This window comes from Pantherophis guttatus, chromosome 7 (assembly GCF_059756535.1).
Source record: "Pantherophis guttatus breed Tessera chromosome 7, ASM5975653v1, whole genome shotgun sequence".
NCBI lineage: Eukaryota > Metazoa > Chordata > Lepidosauria > Squamata > Colubridae > Pantherophis > Pantherophis guttatus.
In genome coordinates, this window is record NC_142069.1 from 62,206,924 (window position 1) to 62,231,467 (window position 24,544).

General features: G+C 40.4%; 1 protein-coding gene and 1 pseudogene across 1 annotated transcript in view; one reads left to right on the plus strand and one right to left on the minus strand.

Annotated features, from left to right (window-relative positions):
* Positions 1-24,411, minus strand: part of LOC148112889 (uncharacterized) — a 36,556-nt pseudogene extending 12,145 nt beyond the window's left edge.
* The window catches only part of FOXP2 (forkhead box P2), a 1,221,669-nt gene continuing 1,197,902 nt past the window's right edge, over positions 778-24,544 (plus strand). Inside the window, exon 1 of the mRNA XM_087874168.1 lies at positions 778-1,009. The gene's annotated coding sequence lies outside the window, so the exon portion shown is untranslated. The remainder of the gene's footprint in view (positions 1,010-24,544) is intronic.

Genomic DNA, 24,544 nt, shown 5'->3' on the forward strand with positions numbered 1-24,544 from the left:
ACTAAAGCGCCACGTTCAGTAAGGGAAAGGCGGTCTGAAATATGCTCGCTTTGGCCAAACTCCTAAAGTCGCACCCCAAGGCGATTGTTTTCAGCCGCTGTTACAGTGCTTCTAAGCATTGTCGCTAAGAGCCCTTGGAAACCTCCTCTGCCCATTAGTTCAAAAGCCTTCGAACTGCGAGAGCAACTCGGCGTCGACAATTAAGTGTGCGGTGTTGTTTTCTTGCAGAACTTTCTAAGCCGGTGGTTTTAATCAAGAGGCGGAAAAGAGCGAACAACTTCTCCGAGGTTTTTGTTTACCTAGCAGGTGGGCCTGACGTCAAGGAGGACGCTTGACAGCGAATCCTAATGTCCTGCTCTGCAAGCAAAGCCCAGAAGTGCGAGGAAGAGGCAAAGCCCAGGCGCGGCTCCCATTGAACTTTTGGCCGGGAAGAAAGGGGTGGATGGGGAGGTGCTGACGACACAATTGCTGTAATTCCCCGCCGCAAAGTTTTATTATCACAACTTTGCAACTTCCCAGGGAGCCTCTCTCTCTCTCCCCCCACCCTCAAGTTGCAGGGGCGCGTGCGTGTAAGGGTCGGCATTTTTAAATTATTTGAATCCTCAACAAGCGCGCTCATAGAAAAGAAGAGGTGGCACGTTCCATCCAGGGCGCGAGCCTCAGAGAGAAAACGCGAGACCCCGCGCAGCTGCTTTTGAGGTCGTTTCTTGGTTTCCTCGGATTCCTGGTTGCCTAGGCTCGGAGTCGCCGAGCCAGCGCCGCCCGCGGAAGAATATCAGCTCCATTCAGAGAAGCTACTGTTGTCGCTTCTTTTTCTTGTGTTGCTTTCTTCGAAACGCCTCCAACCCGGCGGCTCTTCTCGCGCGTCCAGGTACTGAAGGCGTCTCTTTTGGCAAAACACTTCTTCGCCGTGGCGTTGTGTTTGCGTCCGCGGGGCGAACGATTCCACTCTCGCCCGCTTCCCCCGCGGTCTCATCTGCTTGGGACTGTCTAAGGAGCGTGCGCTATGGTAAGCTTCCCCTACCCCACCCCCAAAGTCCAGTACAGTAGTTACTTTCAATCTGTTACTTCGCTTCCCCTCTCCCTTCCTCTTTTTCTTCCGGTGCTCTTTGCGGCAACAAAGTTTTCTCCAAGCTGCCCGGAATGCGGAAGGCTATCAGCGTGCCATGTGTCCAGGTTTGTTCTTCGCAGGTGACAGATGCTCCTCCCCTTTATACATTGTTAACCTCCCCACCTTTGCATTTTATTGATTCAATTTATTTGTCATTCCCATTTCTAAATAATGTAATGAATGTTGGCGTTTGATTTTATACGCCGCATTGTTTTCCTGGAGAGAGGTTGTAAATGTAGAGGAACGGCGTGATTCCGAAGTTCTTTTTTAAACGCCCTCTCGCGTGTTAGGGTACATACTCGCCCACAAAGAGTTTTTGTGCACCCGTGGAGTCGGATGCATTGCGCTTTGATATTTGGTGGATAAACGCTCATTTAACGCCACAAGACGGCTGTGCGGGTGCACTTATGTGCGCCTGCACCTGAGGGGGGTGTATTAGATGCACACCAGAGGTTTAAAGGTTTGTGAACTGTCGAAATCAGCTATCGAGGGTGTTACTAATAATGTACTGAAGTAAAAGGTGCATCTTAAACACATGTTAATTTTTTGCTTTCTTGGTTCTTTAACCTGTGACAGTTTAGTGTGATATTTCTGAGTGTGGGCTGTGTTATTTCTCAATTTGCTTCTGTTATTTTCTGTCCAGGCAGTACTCAATATATTTAAATCTAAATCAGCTGTGCTCTTTGAGAGCTATGAGACCTTCTCCTTTTATACCAGACTTTAAGCAAATAATTGGAAGGCCCAGTTTTAATACTTGGCAACATCCAGCATGTGCATTTCAAAAAGTATAGTATGGTTTTTTTACTGTCCCCCTTCTCTGGATAGGATAAGCCATTACATTTCTGGATTTTTGTTATCTATTTTGGTGGTTAAGATAAATTATTGCATTTCTGGATTTTTATCTACTTTAGTCGTTTTATTGGTGAGTCTCACAACATCTTTCCCCAGTGTCTTGATTGGGTTTGCTGGAGACTGTTAGCCTTGAACAGTAACAATACAGAATGCTAGCCTAAAACAAGCGATGAATAAATAATAATAGTAGACCTAGATGGAACTCTCGAGGCATGATTCTAACTTGTGGGAGAGTCTTTTCCTGAATTTCCCTCTTGAAATTCAAGATGTAAAAAGTAGTGAAAGTTTAATTCTAACAGCTTTTGAGGTCTCTAGGTAAATGGCTGTAAGGCATGTTGGACTATGGAGTTGTGAGTATGAAAATAGGAAAGGAAAAAATAAAATGCTAGTTCCTTTTACTCAAGTGATTTCTCAGACATTAAAAGTCATATATGGATGAATAAGAAGATTGGACAGATTTCCCAAGAAACTAAGCTAATTGCTTGAGGCAGATTCTGTTTATAAGTAACTTTCCATTAAAAGTATTTTATCAGTTATTTAATGGCAAGACTTAAATAATACATGCTTGTTTTGCTGTTTTGGGAAGATTTCAGGCTTGTGCATTCTGTTTTTCCCCCTTTGATAGAAGTTTGTAGCCCATCAAGCAGAGCCAGGAGCAAAATAATGGCAGAAGCAGACAAATGCACATGAATGCACATTCAGCCTGGGAATAATAATTAATTCTGGAATCAAACTCATGCCACTGCAAAAATAAAAGCTGCCATTCTTTTTCAACTTATATTTTGGTACATATGATGTCTCGGAATCATGGGAGTAGAAATCTAGTAAATCTGAAGTCTTGAGGAGGCTGCCATATCTAGTAATAATTTGGGTTACAGATAACATTAGTTATTGGAGAAGTTTTGGGGAATGGGGAATAAAAAATATTTCATTTCAAGTCATAGTATATAAAAATTGGGGAAATATAATGGAGGAGAGTAATCATTACTTCAGAGTTCTTTAGGGCTTATGTTTGGGCAGGTGTGAGCAGAATAGTAATTTAATGTTCGATCCCAATTTACCTCCATATCTATTCCTTGAACTCATACATTCGTTATTTTCACACACAGGAATTTTAAGTTCAGTATTTAAAGGAATTATTTATCATTTTTATATTAGTTTATGGTTCTAGAACTAAATCCTACTATCTCTGAAGGAACTAACTGGCATGGCTCAAATATTTCAGTCAACTTTATTACTTGGTAATAATGTAGTTAGATTGGTACATTCTCATATAGAAGGGAACAATTAACACCGTGAATTAATAATCATAAATTGTTGAAATACAACCAATAAGATATTTTGTATTTAAGTATAAAAGTAATTATTAGGCCTAATTATATGTGTTAATGTTTAAAATGATTTTACAAAGAATATTAAATGATGTGAATACTCATTTTTAAAAACCAGATCTTTCTTATTTTTTAAATTACTATATTTAGCTGATCATAATGATTCAAAGGCCAATCATTAACTATTCTTAGTTACACACCAGAAATTAGTAGCAAAAGCAAAATTTTAAAGTAAATTACCATGGATAACAATACTTTATATGCAAAGTTATTTAGAAAGATTAATTTGTATTTCCATAAAGGAAAATAAATGGGGATCTAAGATAATCATGTCCAGCTATTTAATCACTCATGACATTTCCATTTTGAATTATTTTTGTTGGTTCTTAGCATCTAATAAGGATTCTAAATGAGAGATTAATAGGGCTGTTAATATTAGAACTATAAACTTCCTCTGTTGAGAATCAATGCACATTAACACTTCAGTATCTTAATATTAACCATACCTGGACTCATCAGTCATCAAATATATCAGTGAAAATAATTTGTAGGCTATAAGTGAAATTCCATCTTGTGGCATAATACATAAAGAAAACAGTTGCAAAAGAATACCTTTATAGTAGCTTTTATATATTACAATGTAGTAATATATCAGGCCAATAACTTGGCCTATCTTGGTTGAACCAAACTGCTTTAAGTACAGTTTAATAGTTCTTTCCATTATATGTATGATCTTTCCATCATACAATTAAACTGCTAATGTGAATGTCTCATTGGGCTTCCAAAAATTTATTAGAAAAGAATAAATATGCCAAGAAATAATACTTATTAAGATTTCATTTTAAAATAACTGACAGGAGAGAAATAAACAGATGCCTTGAAGAGTATGTTCTACATTCATCTCTTTTTCAAATGATATAATAGGTAGAATTTCTAGGTAATCATGCATGAAGAACTCGATAATGTATTTTTAAAATAAAGTGCCTTGCAACATTTCGTGATTGCATAGTTATAAATTTTGGAATCTCACTACTGATGTCAGAAAGATTTAATTATATGGTAATATACTCACAAGTTATAGTGGGAATAAATCATCTTGATTTCTGGAGAGTATATTTCAAAATTGTAGCTATGACTGCTTAGTAAAAGTTGAGCCTTTGTTAGTTATCACAGGCAAGGGAGATGCATGCAAAAACATGGTTGAGTTATTGAATGGTAGGCAAGAGATGATTGCTGTTATCAAAGTTCTCCACTATTGGTAGTGAGATTCCTAGGGTTGAACTAATTCAGGATTATTGGGAACATCCACAGGCTTTTCTATGCATTATTTGTATATTCTTCTGTGTATTAGTGATAAAATTTATTTGAAAGGTACATTGGAAATAAGAATTAAGTCAAATAGAAAAGTATTTGTGAAGATCAAGGAGAAACTTGATGTATTTGTTATTTTTCAAGAAGTGATTTAGAAGTTACAGAGTCTTGATACAGGAAATGTGTAATGAATATGGTTTTAGATGGTCATTTGGAACTGGCTTTATACTTCTCAATTAAGTCAAAGTACTTGTATTTAATTCAATTTACAATTTGGTCTTGTTAATGTTTATTGGAAGATAATGACATTATTTTAAATGAAACTTCCCTGTAAATACAAAAAGATATACACTTATAAATATATTTAAGATCAAAATATTCAGTGGTTTTAATTAGTAATAAGTAAGCTAATTTTGTTTTCCTCTTAAAATTAACAAAATGTGGGGGGGTTTGCTTGATTGTTTTGAACATAAAGTTAATTAATATTTGTGAAATATAGTGTTTGTTAGGCTAATGTTAGAACAATCCTATTATAGATACAAGAACAAAATGAGTATTGTATATTCACCACTCTGTGTCAGATTTGAAATTGTTTTCTTTGGATGCCTGAAATCATTTTAGATATAATTCATTGGGAAATACTTAAATAGGGAATGCATTGCAAATCATTGTTAAAACTGAAATACATTGTGTGCACAATTATTAGGCAAGTTGTATTTTGGAGAATTAATTTTATTATTGAACAACTACAGAGGTCTTGGTCAATTCAAAATGTTAATAAATCTCAAATCTGAATATTTAAGAAAGTAAAAGCGAGGTTTTGGCTTTCTTAAGAGAATATATGTGCACAATTGTTGGGCAACTATTAGTATGCAGAAATTTTATGCAACTAAATGAAAAAAGAAAATTTGCCTATCTCACTCATTTATTTGTACCTGTTAAAGTGAGAAAAAACAAACAACTCAAAATGATCAAATAAACATTTCTGACATAAAAAATAAATAAATCAGTGACCAGTATAGCCACCCTTCTTTCAATAACAGTCATAAGCTTTCCATTCATGGAGTCTATCAGTTTCTTGATCTGTTGAGGATCAACTTTTTGTGCAGCAGCAACCACAGCCTCCCGGACACTGTTTAGAGAGGTGTACTAATTTCCTTCACCATAAATCTCCTGTTTAAGAAGTGCCCACAAGTTCACAATAGGGTTTATGTCAGGTGAAGAAGGGTGTCATGCCATTATTCTTTCATCTTTAAGGCCTTTACTGACTAGCCACACAATGGAGTATTTCGATGCATGCAATAGAGCATTGTCCCACATAAAAATCATGGTCCTGAAAGATGCAGACTTTTTCCTGTATCATTGCTTGAAGAATGTGTCTTCTAAAATCTGACAGAAGGTTTGGGAGTTGATTTTGAATCCATCTTCAACCTGAAAAGGTCCAACTACTTCATCTTCAATAATACCAGCCCATACCAGTACCCCACCTCCACCTTGCTGGCATCTGAGTTGAAGTGAAGCTCTGTGTCCATTACTGATCCAGACACGGATCCATGCATCTGGTCCATCAAGAGTGACTCTCATCAGTCCATAAAACCTTTGAAAAATCTGTCTTCAGATATTTCTTGGCCCAGTCTTGCCGTTTCAACTTATGTGTCTTGTTCAGTGGTGGTCGGGTTTCAGCCTTCCTTACTTTGGCCATGTCTCTGAACACTGAACAGCTTGTATTTCTGGGCACTGCAGATAGGTTGAAGTTCTGGAAAATGACAGCAGTGGATGGTAATGGGTTCCTGGTAGCTTCATGTTTGATTCTTCTCAAATCTTTGGCAGTTAATGTGCGTTTTTTCTCAACACATTTCTTGTGACCCTGTTGACTATTTGCAACAAAACGTTTGATGGTTCTGTGATCACACCCCAATATCCTAGCAATTTCAGGAGTGCTGCATTCCTCTGAAAGACTTTTTACAATTTTTGATTTTTTTAGAGTCCGTTAAATCTCTTTTTTGGCCCATTTTGCCTGAGGAAAAGAAGCTGCCTAATAATTATGCACAACTTGATACAGGGTGTTGATCTCCTTAGGCCACACCCTCTCTCATTACACAAATACACATCAGCTGATATGCTTATATCCACTAAACATTCAATTTTATACAGCTTGGAGGTGGAATAAAAATGATGATATGGTCAAAATACTCACTTGCCTAATAATTATGCACAAAATATATATTTGTATATATCTGTAGGGGAGAGAAGCAAGCCAGTTATTTCTTAGGGATCACTTGGGGGAATCATATGTCTATCTTGGATGCCATGGTATATTATTTGAAAGATTGTACGGATTGCTCTTTGATCATAGGATACAAAAGCCCCCTTGTTTCTTAGCATGACATTGGGTTATTTTCCCTGCCCTTGTATCATAGGAAAAATGTTTTTTGTGTGTTTTAAATGTGGAAGAATAGAAACAGTTGCTTCCCCATCTGTCATATAGGCTATGCTGAAGCATCATAACTTGGAAAGTGGCAATGTTTCTACAATGAAATCTCTGCCAGTTTGTGGTATTCATCAAGTTTGTCTTTATTCCTGTGGTGACAATTCTATGCCTATTACTGAAAACATTATTACAAACCAAGTATGCCAGTATAGGATTCTACTATTGGACTGGATTTAATCCAATGTATTGAGATGTAAGGCAAGAAATCTGTTTGCTACTTATATTTTGCTGTAAAGGATTAACATTTTAAAAATTTAGAAGCAACATAGTCAATAACATGGTCAACATCTTTAAAGCTTTAATATTTTAGAATAATACCTACAAATAGAATATTTTAGATGTTGAACTGTTGTTTAGAAGACTCGTAGGTATCTTTGAGAGGATTCTAGTGGTTGTGCTCCTCTGAACTTAAGTTATTCTTTCCAGTAAACTCATCTAAAAGAAACAGAATTGCTGCATTTAATGAAATGTTATCTTCTATACAAAAAAAAAAAAGATAAAAAATGAAGACTGTATCCTTAAAGAATGCTGAAAATTAAATTTAGCTCTGTAGATAATACTTCCTTGTCAAAATATTTGAGAGCATAGAGAAAGAAAGAAAGCATATACTCAAAATATGTAAATAGAAAGTCCGGGTGGTCAGATGATCGCTTCAAAAAAGACTTCTCAACTTTTCACAGTTGAGAAGCTTAATTAAAGGCAAGTTGAAACCAAAAGTTGATAAAATCTCTGTGTAATTCTCTAAAATTAGTGGGAATAATTTAAAACTCTTTTAAATAGAATTTGAATAGAATGCAGATGTTGGATTTTTATTTGCCACTATAATTAAAAGCACAATTAAAGAAGGAAGGAAGCTCTTTTTGGAAAGTGGAAATCCTGCTTACATCATGAAAATATGAAAGACCACAAATTCTGCCAAAATATATGTAATTTCATTAATAAAAGGTTAAATTAAATAAAATAAATAGAGGGAAGAACATGGCTTTTTAGTATCGATTTATGGAAGCCTTGAAACAACCAATAAAATCTAATAGAGAATCAAGTGGGAAATGCTGGCCCACTTTATAGCAAAGATGTTAAAAGTTTAGTAAGGGATGGGGAGATTTATGAAAAGCTGAACAAACACTTTGTGTTTATCTTTGCAACAGAAGATATCAGTTTAATCAGATAGGAGGGCATGCATATTTTTTTCCTGGGAGGCTGCCAGAACAATGATTGAAAAGGAATGATGAAATAAGGGAGTTTGAAGGGAAGTAGAAAAATAAAAAAATAATTGAGTTAGTGGATTTAAACACTAAACATGCAAATGTGAGGTTGTTGATTTTCAAACTAAAATATGCTATCTGTAACTAAAATTAGTTGTTCTACTGGAAGACAGCCAGTGTAAATAGTGTTTAAACAAGATTCAGGGCAGATGAGAAATTAGAAGTCCACTAGCATAACATCTGGATTGGGTAAAATAGTGGAAAAGCATATTAAATCTAGAATTGTTAAATACATTGAAGAATAAGTTTGATGATGAAGAACCACCATGGCTTTTGCAAGGAGAAAATGTGTATCTTGTACATTGTGTGCTAATCTGGTACTATAATTGGATTTCCAAAATCTTGGACAATATCTTAAATAAATTTATTATAGAAAAAGAAGTGGGCATAGAATAAGAAAATGTCTTATGTAAGATATGTTAGAGCAGTGGTTTTCAACCTTTTGTTCACCATGGACCCCCTTTAAATACCCTTTGTGGGCATGGGCCGTGACCATGGACCCCCAAGACTTAATTCAAGATTTAAATCATAACATTTCTTTAAGTCTTCGCAGACCCCCTGTGATGACATCATGCCCCCCCCAAGTTCTGCAGACCACAGGTTGAGAACCACTATTAGATAACAGTGAGCTTTGGGCATAAGCAGAGTTCTTATAATAGAAGAAATAAATGGTGGGGTCCCCAGGAATTGGAATTATCTGAACTAAGGGTGAAAAATCCATCAGTCAAACTTGTACAAATTAGAATGCAAACCTAAACAAAATACAAAGAATTCTAGTTTAGAGCAGATGAGAATAAATGTAACTGAAATATGATTTTGCTTTCTCTGTCTTGGAACCTTTGTTCTGGCACTTGTCAGCTGTAAAAGCCGAAGTCCAAGCATCTTAAATCATCAAGTTTGAAAAAAACACTGCTTTCACACAGCTGTTGTGGTCCGCCAGCGGCCTGTGCGGATTGTTGCTGATCCCCAACGACGAAGAGGCTGGTGTGGTGTCACGCCAGCAGCTTGTGCAGCTGGCGCTCGAGTCAGACAGCGAGGAGGTTGAAGAAGATATGGTGCCAGAGGCAGGGATTCAACCAGGGCCTTCAGAACCTCCAGAGGCTCCTTTAAGTGAAGAGGATGAAGTGGAGGAGCCTCTTCTCAATGCATGGGCACGCAGAGCTGCCAAAAGGCAGGAGTGGTTACTCAGGAGGAGGTCTCCTTGAGAGTAAGGCTTGGGGCTAATTGGCCACTCCCTTAGCCTATTTAAGTTTGCACACAGCTTCTAAAAAGCTGCAGGAAACAACGCATGTTCGCTTGATGATCATTGAATCTGGATTTTCTTTGCAAACCTTGCTTCTGGGCTTTTTGCCAACTCTCATAAGACTTTATCTTTCTGTGGTATTTCTGGCAGGTTGTTAAGAACGTTTTAGTTAACAGCCTGCATTTGTAAAAAACTACGTTTGGAAGTATTGGAGTTTGGTTCATAGTTTGTGTGTGCTGCATTCTCTGGGATCTGTAGCTGGGGCAGAACAACAGCCTTATGACTTTTCTTCAAAGCCTTCTTCCAGGGTTAGTATGATTGGGCGGCCTTTTTGTTTGTTTTTTCTTCTGTGGCGAGATAAAGAATGGGTGGTGGTTCTCTCTGGATGATGCTAAATTTCAGATGTTATTCTGTATTTGTATATTGTTTTAATAACTGCCAAGATCCACTGAAGTTGGGCAACTTAGAAAGTTAGAAAATAAAAAAATAAATGTTGGGACAAAAGTTCTGATTTCTGATATCAGAATTTATTAAAAATGAGAAATATATTTTGGCTTTTGATACCTGTAGTAGTTACATCATTTAAGAAACCAACGTCTGACTAGGACTTGTTAGTAAAGCAATTGAAAAAATGACTACTACTATAATGATACAATTCTGTATGCTTAGAATGATCTATATTACCTTGGTTCTTCTAGCTCAGTGATGACTAACCTTTTCCAGATTGAGTGCTCAAAGTGTGCACCCGAACCCTCAAAATGCAATGCGCGTGTGGCCCCCTGCATGCGCCCAGCCCCTGTGCATGCATGTGTGGCCATCCTGCGTGCATCCTGCCCCCTGTGTAAGTACATGTGTCCCCTCGCACATGCCCCCTGCATGTATGGCAGAGACCCAAAGAACAGCTGGCTACTGGGAGTCATGCACATGTGCAGTGGAACTGAACTGGGGTGACGGCTCACATGCCATCAGAGAGGTACTGCGTGCCATGCCTGGCACACGTGCCAGCGGTTCGCCATCATGGCTCTAGCTAAAAAAGGAGGGATGAGTAGAAGAGGCAATCAAAGCAAATAGTGTATGAGAAGATTATTCGGTTAGAGTTTTATTTAAAAGGATCCGGCATTCTGTTGGATATGTAATAAGGACAATGCTTCTTTAAAGCATATGTTTTCACAATGACCCATACTTACTGAGTTTGGGAGAAAATTAGAGATATTATTATTGTGGAGCTGGTTACCTTTGAAATTTCTTGCACCCACTGGAATCTTCATATCCAGTTAAAAAAAATAGAGTCATTGAGTCATTGAAAGGGTCATTGAGAATTGGGTGGTATATCAATTTTGTAAATTATTACTAATATTAAGTCCTCCTCTAGGGCTATGTCAGAGGTTGTATCAAAGATTGATAAACTGTTGGACAGACAGTTTTTAGAGACATCTAGAGAAATTGTCAGTCCATTTATGCTCTGCTCTTATACAAAAGTGTCAAGCCTCATAGCATCTGGGGACTCTACATATCTTTAATCTCTACATTATGGAATTGAGATTATTTGTGCCAGAAAGTAAACCTCCCTTTGTCTGGAATAGCTGTTTTGAATGCAAAGGGGAAAAAATGCATCTTGAGTCTGTGTCAAATGCCCACCATGGCCATGCCCACCATGGCCACACCCACTGGCCACCCCTCAAATCCCAGCCCTCCCCACAACCCTGATGCAGCCCTCAATGAAATCGTGTTTGACATCCCTGTTTTATTGCTTAAAAAATAAAGTATGTTATGATGCATATGATAAGTGGATATGTAAGTTTTATAAACAAATGTGACAGATTAATACAATGAATTCATATAGCATTCAGTCCTAATGTGACTTGTTTGGTTCCGGTTTACCATACTGTGTATATAAAATCATATAGGTTATTTTTAAAATTTTTAATTAAAACTATGGTTTATGGCATATGAATAAAACTAAGAAAGCAGTGTGTCTTTTTTTTTCTCAAAGAGGGAATATTCATATATGATTCAGACCTATGTCTGAAATGGAAGGTGTTTCTGTAATTATAGCATGTTATCAAAGTTTGGCCTCTATTTATATAAATGTATTTTTAACTTAGTAAAATGTGTTAACAAATAATTGGTCAAATTGTATAAATGTACTATCTATATAGCGATAAATGTATTATCTGCCAATTCTTTGAAAATCAAACCTTATAGCATATATAATTAATTAAATTAAATTCTAATATAAATTAAATAAGTAACAGATTACTTACATAAATTATTTATTTACTTGTATTTATTAGCTGCCCAACATGTATGACTAATTGTAATATTTTCTGATAGATGTAGTTTTTCAGACTTTGAAGTTAAGATGTAAAGCAAAAATATTTAATGTGATCTACATTTATTCAAAGATAAATAAAATGCATATTTCCATAAATTAATTCAAATTTGTGAGTATAAAATATACTCACATTAGTGAGTATATTTCTATAAGCTTTAAGCAGTTGCTAATTATGCTCTCTTTCTATACAATGAACAGTTATTGTCAATAACTATCATTGGATATTGTCAATAACTGTCATTGGATATTGATCTGTGGTTAGGTCCACTGAAGTCTAAACTATTTTTATCATTCCAGTCTTGTTTTAGACCTAATTTTGGAACTAAAACTAGTTCCCTCTAGCAGAGAGTGTCAAACTCAATTTCATTGAGGGTCGCATCAGGTTGTATTCGACCTCGAAGGCCCAGGGGCGTGGCATGCCCAGGGGGTATGGCCATGGTGGACATGGCCATGGTGGGCGTGGCATAGGACTTGGGGGGGCACCTGTAGTGGCCAAGTGCTAAGGCAGGACTTCCCTGAGACCCTCCCTCCCTCTCATTATACAAGTAATCCTCAAATTACAAATGTAATAGAGTCTGCCAATTACATTTGTAACCCAGGGATTCGTTTGAATCATTTTTAATGAAAGTGATCACTCCCTGCTTTCCCCAATGCATTTGTTAATAAAATGCACATGAGGTATCTCAGAGCAGGGAAGAGCATGCGGGGCCTAGTGCTGCAGCAGGCCATCCAAGGCCTCTCCCAATCCACTAAGATACTTCATGCTCCACTGGGGTCCCCACAATTGCTTCCCCCCTAATCCTGCCCCACTGAGTCTCCACAGACTGGGCCTGCTTTGCTAGCATCCCAGAATCCGCTTACTCCTCCCCACCCCATTTCCCATGGATTACTTCCTTTTTGAAGATCTCCAGAGGTCCAGAAGACGCTAACCCAGTCAATGAGGAGCTTGCTTCCTTTGTCTCATCGGGCTGAACTACAAGCCCCTTGTTGATTGGCTGCCATGCCCCAATCCCTGAAGCTGCTCATTTGAACTAGCCAGTCAGCAGCAGGCAGGAGGCTGCTTACCGCTGGCCAGACTGGGCCCAAACTAAGCCTGTAACCCTCATGACAGAGAAGCCGGTCCTTTATTCAGATGGGGAAAGCTGTTTTCCTTACATCTCACCTTCTTACAGCTTCAGGGGCTTCTAATAAAAGACTTTGGCTCCTCTGCCATGTGGGTCAGCCTCTTCTGGAGATCTTCGAAAAGTAAGTATGATAAAGCCATGGGAAATGGGATGGAGAGGATCAAATCCGGCCCATGGAGGCTCAATTTGGGCCTGTAACAGGCCAGGGGAGGCCTCTGGAGACTCCATTTACATCTGTAACAGGCCAGGGGAGGCCTCAGGAGACTCCATTTATGCTTGTAATAGGCTGGGGGAGACCTCTAGAGGCCCAAACGGAGCCTCAGAGGGTCGGATGCAGCCCACGGAGGCTTCATTTCGGCCAGTAATGGGCCGGGGGAGGCCTCTGGAGGCCCCCAAGGCCCATTTTGGCCAGCAGAGTGCTACAGGAGGCTGTCCAGGCCAAAAATGGGCTGTTGGGGGCCGCTAGCAGGGGCACCATGGGCTGGTCCTTTGCTATTTCCAGGATGGCCTTGCAGTCAGATCTAAGCAGCCCGCGGGATGGATCTGGCCTGCAGGCCTTGAGTTTGACACCCCTGCTCTAACAGGTGACCTGCTGTTTTTGGAACCAAACAGCCAATGATGATAGAATGCATCTGAGAGAAGGATAGGACGATGGTTTGAATTGGGGGCTTTCATTTTCCTGTTCTAAAATTTTCACAAATTGTAAGCAGGAAATACTGCTATGATAGTTTTGAAGAGGGATATTAATTATTGAATATCATGCAGGTTAGTTCACACACACACACCCTGTGGCCCATTAGGCGCGCAACTAAATGAACTAGTAATTAGGCTGTCAGAACTGCTCTGTAAAGTTTCCCTGACAAAAGTATGCCATATGAAATAAATAAGTGACTGAATCTCCTCAATTTTTAAAAATCCTCTTTGCTTTCAAGAAGAATTTGGAGGAATGGGGGCTCCAAGAAATTATATGAATAATTGCACAGTAGGAGAGGGTTTTTTCCTCCCCCTTTCCAGATTCTCCCTCCTGGTGACATTTCTCTAGTTGTTATTTTCCCTCCAGCTACTATTAATGATGGAGGAGAAAAAAAGACAAATACCTTCTCATAATTAAAATGACTACATAATGTGCTTCTAATTAAATTGCCTCCGTAATTTGTAACCTGATACTAAGATTTCTTGCTAGGAAATGAGTCTTAATTAAAAATTCACAGCCTGAGGTACTGGAGACACATTGTATTTCAATTTTTATATGGGTCATTGTTGGAAAGCAATACTGGTCATGGCCTGGTCCATGTTTGTTCATGAAGTACTAGCTTGTAGATTTTCTTATAGAGAAAATTTCTATTCATTTTGAGTTGGATGAAGAAGACCCATTTGCTGTCCTTCAAAAATCAGCTAACTGATGGAGTGGCATCTGAAGGTTCCTTTTAGGAATTATATCTGAAAACCTGATTAGGAAGGTGGGTTTTGGTAGTGTTAACTAAACTGTCTGAACTAACGTCTGAAATTGTTCTCCTGTCTTGAACTGAATTTTCCAACTTTCCAAACATTTATTGTTTGGATGAGGAATTTATTTTGAGTTCTCAATTTCATCCCTTGCAATTTTACCATTAAAATTTGCCCATCTAGTAGTTGCTTGCACTGTTACTCTTTTGGAAACACTATTTAAGCTCTTACATATTATTGTTATGATTATATATTGTAAATTGCTTACAACATATAACACTGCTTAAATCAGTGTTTATCAAAGTGTGGTCCTTTTGGAGTACCCCATGACACCCTTGGGCCTGCAAAATTAAAATTATTTGCTAGATTATGTTGAGAAAGTGTTGGTCTACAACAACTTGTCATGGCCAACTCACAATGGCCAACTTGCCACGGTTAACTTACCACGGGACAACTCACCATAGCAAACTCAACACAGGACAACTCACCATGGGTGAATTAAAATTAAAATTATTTTTAAATTATTTTAAATTGAATTGTTGAATTATTCCACAGCGAGTTGTCTCATGGCAAGTTGGTCATGATGAGTTGTCCCCTGGTGAGTTGCCTGAGGCAAGTTGGCCACAGTGAATTGTCTGTAGTAAGTTGGCCATGGTAAGTTGGCCATGACAAGTTGTCCAATTCCAAAAAAAGAGTACAATATTAAAATCCCATTGATTATTCATGACAAGCAGTAGGACCAGGGAATGCATCAAATTTATTTTTTAATATAGCAAATATCAATAAAATACAACTCATACAATAACACTCTTTTCTGGTCCTACATAATTTATAAAAGTGAGAAAGGGTCCTGATAGAAAAACAGTTTAAAAAACATTGGCTTAGATTAATTCAGATGAAGACATGTATGAGGTGACAGTGACAGTTTGTTAAAATGAAGTATCTGAGGACAGGTCTTTACAAATTAGAGCATCTTAACATTCAATTAACCTTTATAAAAGTATTTGGTATCTTAAAAATTAACTAAACAACACTTGGAATACAGTTTTGGTCACCACGATGTGAAACAGATGTTGAGACTCTAGAAAGAATGCAGAGAAGAGCAATAAAGATAATTGGAGGACTGGAGGCTAAAATGTATAAAGAATGGTTGCTGGAATTGGGTATGTCTAATTTAATGAAAAGAAGGACTAGGGATGACATGATAGCAGTGTTCCAATATCTCAGGGGTTGCCACAAAAGAGGGTATCGAGCTATTTTCCAAAGCAGAGGTCACCAACAGGTGGTCCGCGGACCACTGGTGGTTTGTGAGAAAATTTTGGTGGTCCACAGCGCACCCAAGCTGCTCCGGGATGACCAATGACCAGTCCTGTGACTAGAGCTCTGGAAATGGGACCGGGCAGGCAGCTCGTGATGGGACTGGAAATCTCCACCGTAGAGGGAGCTATGTGCAACTTGCAACTTTGTAGGTGGTGCAACGTGCAAGGAGTAGTGCAGCCCTTGCCGGCCAGAACGAGGTAATGGTGCAAGGGGGTGTGTGGTGGCACAGGCGGGCCAAAGCAACGGATGTTGGCAACCTGCGGCTCTTTCTTCCCCCTGCTGTGGTTTCCTGTTAGATGATCCCACCACTGGCTGTCCTTGCCCCTCACCCTCCCTGTCACTCCTTGCCTGGCCTGAGAAGGGAAGAGCAGGGGATGAAGATTCTTTTCATATTCCAGAGCGGGAGCAAAGTTTCATGTGTTGCTGGGTCTTGTGAGCATTTCTTCTGGCCCTTGTTGGTGCTCCACGCACCTCGGTATCCTGGGGAGACACGCGACTTCCTCTCAGCCTTGAGACACTGGCCCAGCCTGGCCTGGACGTTTCTCTCCACCACTGCTGTTGGCACCTGCGCTGCTCTCACAGTGCAGTTAAATTTAGCGTGCTTCACAATGGGGAAGATGGTGTCCCCTTCTCCTGGAGCCCATTATGACATGGAGCATTGGCTGTAGCTGGGTCGGGCAAGTGTCTTGGGGTGGAGAGCAGGTCATGCATCTCCCTGAGTGACCGAGGTGCATCCAGCACCAACAAAGGCCAAAGAAGTGCCTGCGAGACCCAGAGAGTGCTGGAGAATCAGAATATGAGTGAAAGATATGAGAGAGAAAGAAGACAGAGGGGAGAGAGATGAGAGAGAGAGAAGACAGAGGGGGGAGAGAGAGACACAGACAGAGAGACAGGAGAGAGAGAAAGAGGGCAGAAGAGATGAGAGAGAAAGATGAGAGAAAGAGAGGGGGGAGAGAGATGAGAGAGAAAGAGACACAGATGGGGAGAGAGAGAAGGGGGAGAGAGATGAGAGAAAGTGAGAGGGGAGAGATGAGAGAAAGATGAGAGAGACAAAGAGAGAGAGAGAAAGGGGGAGAGATAGAGAGAGAGACAGAGGGAGATAGATGAGAGAGAGATGGGAGAGAGAAAGAGATGAGAGAAAGGGGGGAGAGATGAAAGAGCGAGATGAGAGAGAGAAAACAGACGGGGAGAGAGAGGAGATGAGAGAGACGGGGAGAGAGAGGGGGAGAAGGGGAGAGATGAGAGAGAAAGGGGGGAGAGAGATGAGAGAGAGGGGGGAGAGAGAAAGAGGAGGGGAGAGAGATGAGAGAGAGAGAGAGACAAAGAGGTGCGAGAGAGATGAGAGATCCCAGTGTTTTGTTTTCTGTGAGAAACAGGTCCAAATGACTCTTTGAGTGTTTAAGGTTACAGAAACAGGTGGCCAAACTAAATGTCTGAAGGACCCCATCCCGTCACTGGGAGTCCAGGCGCTTCAGTGAGCAGCGTGCTGTATTTGTATTAGTGGTCCGCAGGATTTAAAATTTTGAATCTAGTGGTCCCTGAGGTCCGAAAGGTTGGTGGCCCTGTTCGAAAGCATCTAACGGCAGGACAAGAAGCAATGGATGGAAACTAATAAAGGAGAGAAGAAACTTAGAACTAAAGAGAAATTTCCTAATGAAAATTAGAACGATTAATCAATAGAACAATCTATTGTGAATGCTCCAACCCTGGAAGATTTTAAGAAGAGATTGGACAGTCATTTGTCTGAAATCATACAGGGTTTCCTGCCTGAGCAAGAAGACCTCCAAGGACCCTTCCAACTCTGTCATTCTGTTCTGTTGTTCTGTTGCAACTATGAGCAGTTTTAGAAGCAGTTGTGCAAGCATCACTTATGATAGCTGCTTTAATGAAAGAGGTGTTCAATTGTGTCACATCAAAGCTTATTTTTAATAAGCATAAAACATCTGTATAACAAGTATAGCATAAGTTATTTGAACTCTTTTGCAATGATCATTTAATATCCCCCAGGGTATTTATAAACAGAATTTATTCATTTATGTTTTGTTTATATAATTTGGAATAGATAAAAAGTTGTAGCCCTTTCTGGGGTATGATGTCCATTTGAAAACTATTATTTTTATAGAAATGCTTATAACTTTACATAGCACTTTTCCCAGTTATAAAATAAAACACAATGAAACACAGTAAAACTGCAAACACTGTGTCTATTATCTGCCACAAAATTTTGTCAAAATAAGATGAATGCTATTGCTTTACAAAACACAAGCAACATAGGGGCATCTTTATTACATGGATGCTTCCACCCCTCTTAACATCCTGTGTTGAAAGAAGCAGAGGAGGGGTATTCTGAAAATCCATGGATGCAAGCCATGTAAGGTTAAAGGTTAAAACTGTTGCGGGAAAACCCTTGTTACTGTTTCAGGAGACAAGACCACGAAGGTTGGAGAACACAGGTTTATATGCGCAAAGGTTCAGAGCATTAGCATGTCAAATTCTGAACCCCGATCTACTCCCGGAGTTGGTCTTTTATACAGTTCGCAATTCTATCTTCACTGGAGCGTTACACTTTGTCACACTTAATAACTCATAAACAGGATATGTAAAAAGGAGAAGTTAACATGTTATACTTCCATTCAGGATATTATCTTACACCATCTGTGACTTTCGGTGGCCATTCTTTACCCATCATACAGTTACAAAACAAGGTAGTACATAGGTCATTAAGCATAGGGTTACATTTAGCAACTTTCCTGTACTTTCCCAAAAATTAACATCGAAGCTCTTATTTCTGTTAAAGCTCTTAATGCATTGATCCCTAATTTTAGGGAGTCTTTTCCCACCTGCCTCATTCCCCCCTTTGAAACTTCACCTAAATCTCAGGATTACTGTGGAGTTTCACATAATGGCAGGGTTTCGTATAGTGGCACAGTATCGTCTGCTGTGCACAGTTTCTCATACTCCCACCAAGCCATCGCCTGCGCCGTAGCTCTTTTATCTACGAGCAGAGATAGAGAATTGGAGATAGCACAGATGAAAATGGGAAGGATACATGGCAAAATCACACATCCGGCTGCAATCAATCCAATAAAAGCCACGATGGCCTGGAGGCCAGGGAGTTTGGGGAACCATGAACCAAAGATTTGGTTGAAATCAAACTCCTTCCAATCCTGAGCAGCATTATGAGTAAGCTGTCTCATTTCAGTGGTCAACTGTTTGATAACCTTCCCTGTCTCGTCAATTTGAAGGCAGCAGTTAGAGAGGTTAAACTTCCCACACACACCACCTTCTTTGGCCAAGAGATAATCTAATGCCAAGCGATTTTGATAGACCGCTATCCAAATTCTGTCTGTAGTGTCAGACAAGATGTTTAGGGCCTTATCAATCCTTTGACCAGCCAAGTCTAATACTGCTTGCAAGCGGATGATCCGATTCAGCATATAGATTGGAGTTCTGTATCCATAGGAGCCATCCTCTGCCCAAGTGGCCTGTCTGTAAGTCCACACTATTCGTTCTGAGTCCCAGATAGTGGATTTTTTGTATTGTGCCACCTCTTTGCAAGGGAACTTAGAGAATACAGTGTCCACATCCCATCTGCACCTATGTCAACCCATTAGGTAATATACTGGGACCCCCCCAACACCTGCCTAGACTGAATCGGCAGAAGGAAGAAGGATGGCTTAATCCATCCCAATACACAAGACCCAGACCAGTTAAGGGGCAGTCTCTCATACACCAGGTTCCCACATATCCAGTACATGTTGTCTGGAGCAACCCATTCCTTCATCATGCTGTTAAGCTTGGGGAAGAATTTTGGTTATAGTATTGATTTAGAGAAATGGCAAAAAATTGTGGTCACATAATTATAAAATGACAATGTCGACAGCATATAAAGAGAATTTGTATAAGATGTTTTACAGGTGGCATTTACCCCCGACGAGGATAGCCAGAATGTTTAAGAATAAATCAGAGAAATGTTGGAAGTGTCGTCAAACTCCAGGATCGTATTACCATATGTGGTGGACATGCGTGGAAGCAAGGAGATTTTGGACTAAGATACATACGTGGTTGGAAAAAATGACAAAGAGACATATTGACTTTAAACCAGAGATATTTTTATTAGGAATTTTACCAGAGACATTTAATAAAGAATTACAGTACTTAATTGTGAACATTTTAACAGCGGCCAGAATTGTATTGCCAAAAACTGGAAAGGAGAGAAAATAATTACTGATGAAGAAATTATTATGAAAATGTTGCACTGTGCTGAAATGAGTAGATTGACATTTGAAATAAGAGAACAGGAAGATAAACAATATTATTTGATATGGGAGATATTTTATCAATGGTTTGACAAAAAAGTATGGAGATGAGATAACATATATGAAATGTTTAAATATTTATCTTCAGTTCAAGTAAAGAATAATTGTTATATGATGAGATTTGGAAAATTGTAAGCACGAAATGATTTTAACCGATTGAGATGCTGTCTATAATTGTTTGTAAGGATGATATTTTTATGTTGTTTTTTTTATTTTAATCTAAAGTAAAACTTTTTTTTTTAAAAAAAGATAGGTGTCAGGTATGCTTCCTTCAAAGTCCAAGAAAGAATGACCCAAACTCCATTGTTTATAGAAGCAGGTACTTTTACTGGAAAATGAAGTGATTGCAACCAAAGAAAAGCAGAATCTGAGACAAAAGCGCAAAAATTACAGATAGAAAGCATCCCTTCCCACTGTCCAACGTAAATCATCCAATCCAAAGGTCTCCCAGGGTTCAGGTGGAAGCACACGTCTGGCGGTGTCATCAATCAGGAATGCCGTGGCCGTTGCCCCGATAGCAGCTTCAAAGATGCAACACTATTATCTTAGGATTCACTTTTTGTTTCTCTGTACAGCATGCTATAACTCAAGGCCCCCCTCCCCCATTACCATGGCAACCAAAGCAGGAAAAAGCGGAGGCTGACATTCGGCCCCCCTTCAAAAGGAAGGAAACCCTTATGCCTGAAAGAGAGGAGAAAGGAGGTAACAATTCAATATACATATATAGAAATCAGGGTTTATCAGGATATTTGGTGTGAAACAACTGTACTTTCTTTGGCGCCCAGACATCACATTTTTTCACCCATTCAGCTTTAGACATGGGAAATGTTTCCAGGCCACCAGATATTGCACTTTACCGTGATGCTTCCTGGAGTCCAATATCTCCTTAATCTCAAAATGTTGTTCCCCTTCAATCAGTATGGGGACAGGAGAAGGCTCTTGGTCCGAACGTAAAGGGGATGAATGTTCCGGTTTCAGCAAGCTGACATGAAACACGGGGTAAATTCGTCGCAAATTTTTTGGCAACTCCAATTCAACCGTGACTGGATGAATGATTCGAATAATTGGGAAAGGGCCCACATACTTGGGTCCAAGCTTCTTTGACTTTTGGGGGGTTTGTAAATACTTGGTAGAGAGGTAAACCATGTCCCCCACTTCATGTGCTGGGCACCGCTTTTTATCGGTTTGGGCTTTTATGTGCTCAATGCGCTTCATCTAGAGCTTTTCGAGTTACTGCCCAAGTCCTTCATAACTGGTCAATCCAATCAATCAAAGAGGGGTTCTGTGGGTCATTTTGAGGTAGCTCTGAGATTGGTACAAACTCTTGGCCAGAAGCCACCTTGAACGGAGTGAACCCTGTGCTGCTATGTATGGAGTTATTATATGCCACCTCCACAAATGGCAATAAGTCCACCCAGTTATCTTGCTGATAATTTATGTAACATCTCAGATACTGTTCTAACACGGAATAGGTTCTCTCACAAGCCCCATTTGTCTGGGGGTGGTGGGTGGAGCTTAACCCCTGGGCGGAGCCTATCAACATTAGAAACTCCTTCCAAAAGTTGGATGTAAATTGTACACCCCTGTCGGAGATTATAAATTTCGGAGCACCATGTAACCTATAAACATGTTGAATAAACATTTTTGCAAGGGTTTTAGCTGAAGGGATCTTAGGACATGGGATGAAATGCAATTGTTTGGAAAACAAATCAGTTACTGCCCATATGACTGTGCACCCTTCACTATTCGGCAGGTCTACAATAAAATCTATGGATATCTCTTTCCAAGGGGCATTTGGCCTCGCCACACTCTGAAGTAGACCAGGTGGCTTCCCCGGAGGTCTCTTAGCTGAGGCACACATTGGGCAGCTAGCTACATATGCCTCTATGTCCTTTTTGAGTGCGGGCCACCAGAATTATCTTTTAATGAGATGGAGAGTTTTAACAAATCCAAAATGTCCCGCCACCTTGGCGTCATGAGCATGCTGCAATACTGTTACTCTTAAACTGGCAGGAACATACAAGTTGGCTCCAACCCAAGCTAGTCAATCACGAAGTATACATTCATTCGAGTGGGTTTGAAACCACTTGTCAGTTTTCAGAGCTTCTTGTAGTTTCTGACGCAAATTGCCTGAGAGGGCTGGATCACCCCTCGCTTGCACTCTAGTAGTCACTGGTGCCGCCAGTTGGGTTGCAGGGATGATCGGGCAAACCACTTCCTCCTTGGTACTGTTGTATTGAGGCAATCTGGAAAGTGCATCAGCCATGAAGTTCTTTCCACCGGGAAGGTAGCGTAAAGTGAAATTAAAACATTTGAAGTGCTTAGCCCAGCGAACTTGCTTTGATGACAGCTAACGCGGTGTTTTCAATGCCTCCAGGTTTTTATGGTCAGTCCAAACTTCAAAAGGATGCTTAGCTCCTTCAAGAAATTGTCTCCACATTAACAATGCCCAGCGTACTGCAAAAGCTTCCTTCTCCCATATGGCCCATCTCCTTTCGGTCTCCAACAATTTACGGGATGTATAGGCATAGGGTTGTAATTTCCCTTCTGCATTCTTTTGCAGAAGTACTGCTCCTACTGCCACGTCGCTCGTGGTTTGAGCAAACAACCGTTTTAGCTTTTCGAATGCCGCCTGACAGTCCATAGTCCACTTAAGGGCCTGGGAGGGCTTTCGTTTTATTTCACCTTTTGTTTTCAGGAGATTTGTTATTGGTTGCACAATTTTTGCGAATGAGGGGATGAACTGTCTATAGAAGTTAGCAAATCCCAAAAAACTCTGTAGTTGTTTGCGGGTGTGTGGCGCAGCCCATTCCAATACAGCCTGGACTTTTCCAGGATCCATCTCTATTCCTTCATGCGATATGCGATATCCAAGATAGTCAATTTTGCTTTTGTGGAATTCGCACTTGGAGAGCTTGGCATACAGTTCAGCAGCCCTGAGTTTTTTCAGGACAGTCCGTACCAATTTTACATGGTCGGCCATGTTCTCAGAGTAGCTAAGAATGTCATCCAAATAGGCCAGCACCCCTTTATACAGGTGCTCATGCAATACTTCGTTGATCAATTGCATGAACACAGCAGGGGCTCCTTGTAGTCCAAAAGGGAGAGACTGGATACATCCAAGGGGGCAGTTAAATGCTGTTTTCCATTCATCTCCTTCCTTAATTCGCACTCTGTAGTATGCCTCTCGTAAGTCGAGTTTGGTGAAAATCTTCCCCTTTCCTAGGTGGGCTAGCATGACCTTCATGAGCGGCAGGGGGTAGACTTTTTCCATGCAAATGGCGTTCAGGTTCCTATAATCAACTACCAGATAAAAGGAGCCATCTTTCTTTTCCCAGAACAGTACCGGCACCACCACCCTTGGTCTGGGTGGTTGGATAAAACCCCGTTCCAGGTTTTTGTCAATGAACTTTCGTAAGTCCCCCAGTTCTGGAGGGGTCATAGGGTAGATCTTTGGCTTAGGGAGCTTTACAGGGAGTATTTCAATGGTACAGTCCGTAGCTCTGTGGTGGGGGGGCAGCACATTCGAGGCCCTTTCGCTAAAAACTTCTCGGAGATCCCATTACTCCTTTGGAATCTTCTCCTCCCCTTCAATATGACCTATTGCCACCTCCACCCCTTCGTGTTCTACTCCGTCCTCAAGGGGGGGTTCTTCCCTTTCTAGTCTCAGGTTTCTGGTGCAGACGCGCAAAACCTCCGTCTTCCAGTTAACACATGGGTTCCATCTACGTGATCCCCCAATTGCATTTCAATGGGTTCAGTCACAAAACTGGCTGGGCCCCCTCCTGCTATCAATCCGTCCAGCTGACAGAATGCAATGGGCCTTCTTAACATTTTTAGCCTCAGGCCCATTTTCTCCACCACTTTCGGGCTGATTATGCATCTGGTGCACCCAGAGTCTAATAGGTCTAGCATCTACGTATGTGCCCCTGTGGACGGCACCCTTATTTCTATGGGAACGAGCATGGGGCCCTCAGTGTGACTCACCAGATCATCGGAATCGGAGTCGGAGTCCGTCTCGTTGTCGTCCGCGGTGGTCGGAGTTCCCAACTCACCCTGGTTTCGGAGAGCGAACGCAACTTCCCCTTTCAGGGCAGTTTCGCGGGCTTTTGCGGGTGCTTTGTCAGCCTTCTTTGGCCCCGAGCTGGTAGATTTTGGCACTGGCTTGGAGAAACACTCAGCAGCCCGATGACCTTCCTTGCCGCACTTGAAGCATGTGAAGGAACTTGACTTGGATTTGAATTCCGCTCTCCCCCCGGTCATCTTTGATGCTCCTTTGCAGTAGTAGGAGGATGACAGATCCCCTGTAGGGCCCCCTCGGAGTCGGCTTCAGGCCAGATCGATCTCCATGTCCTCAGCTACTACGTACCAACTCTGCAAATCTTCGGGGACCCCC